The sequence below is a fragment of the Mandrillus leucophaeus genome, unplaced genomic scaffold, assembly GCF_000951045.1.
Source record: "Mandrillus leucophaeus isolate KB7577 unplaced genomic scaffold, Mleu.le_1.0 Scaffold292, whole genome shotgun sequence".
NCBI lineage: Eukaryota > Metazoa > Chordata > Mammalia > Primates > Cercopithecidae > Mandrillus > Mandrillus leucophaeus.
In genome coordinates, this window is record NW_012103054.1 from 156,956 (window position 1) to 157,943 (window position 988).

General features: G+C 46.1%; 1 pseudogene across 1 annotated transcript in view; it reads left to right on the forward strand.

Annotated features, from left to right (window-relative positions):
* The window catches only part of LOC105543897, a 6,567-nt pseudogene extending 5,694 nt beyond the window's left edge, over window positions 1-873 (forward strand). The window contains exon 2 of the transcript XR_001006684.1: window positions 6-873. The product of XR_001006684.1 is annotated as a GTP-binding nuclear protein Ran-like (transcript). The remainder of the gene's footprint in view (window positions 1-5) is intronic.
* Window positions 874-988: the final 115 nt, after the last annotated feature.

The following is a 988-nucleotide window of genomic DNA, read 5'->3' on the forward strand; positions in this document are numbered from 1 at the left end:
TCCAGTTCAAACTTGTATCGGTTGGTGACAGTGGTACTGGGAAAACGACCTTCGTGAAACGTCATTTGACTGGTGAATTTGAGAAGTGTATAGCCACCTTAGGTGTTGAGGTTCATCCCCTAGTATTCCACACCAACAAAGGACCTATTAAGTTCAATGTATGGGACACAGCCAGCCAGGAGAAATTCGGTGGACTGAGAGATGGCTATTATAACCAAGCCCAGCGTGCCATCATAATGTTTGATGTAACATCAAGAGTTACTTAAAAGAATGTGCCTACCTGGCATAGAGATGAGGTACGAGTGTGTGAAAACATCTCCATAGTGTTGTGTGGCAACAAAGTGGATATTAAGAACAGGAAAGTGAAGGCAAAATCCATTGTCTTCCACCGAAGGAAGAATCTTCAGTACTACGACATTTCTGCCAAAAGTAACTACAACTTTGAAAAGCCCTTCCTCTGGCTTGCTAGGAAGCTCATTGGAGACCCTAACTTGGAATTTGTTGCCATGTCTGCTCTCGCCCCACCGGAGGTTGTCATGGACCAGCTTTGGCAGCACAGTATGAGCACGACTTAGAGTTTGCTCAGACAACTGCTCTCCCCGATGAGGATAATGACCTGTGAGAATGAAGCTGGAGCCCAGCGTCAGAAGTCTTAGTTTTATAGGCAGTTGTCCTGTGATGTCAGCGGTTCAGCGTGTATGCCACCTCATTGTTATCTAGCTAAGCGGAACATGTGCTTCATCTGTGGGATGCTGAAGATGACTGGGCTTCGGAGTGAATGTGGTAGTTTAAAAAATATCTTCATTGTTTGGACCTGCATGTTTAGCTGTTTTGGAACCTACTTGATTCCTAGAGTTTCAAATATAAGACTGCCACAGTGGGCCAGTCGCGGTGGCTCAAGCCTGTAATCCCAGCACTTTGGGAGGTCGAGGCAGACTGATCACGAGGTCAGGAGATCGAGACCATCCTGACCAACATGGTGAAACTT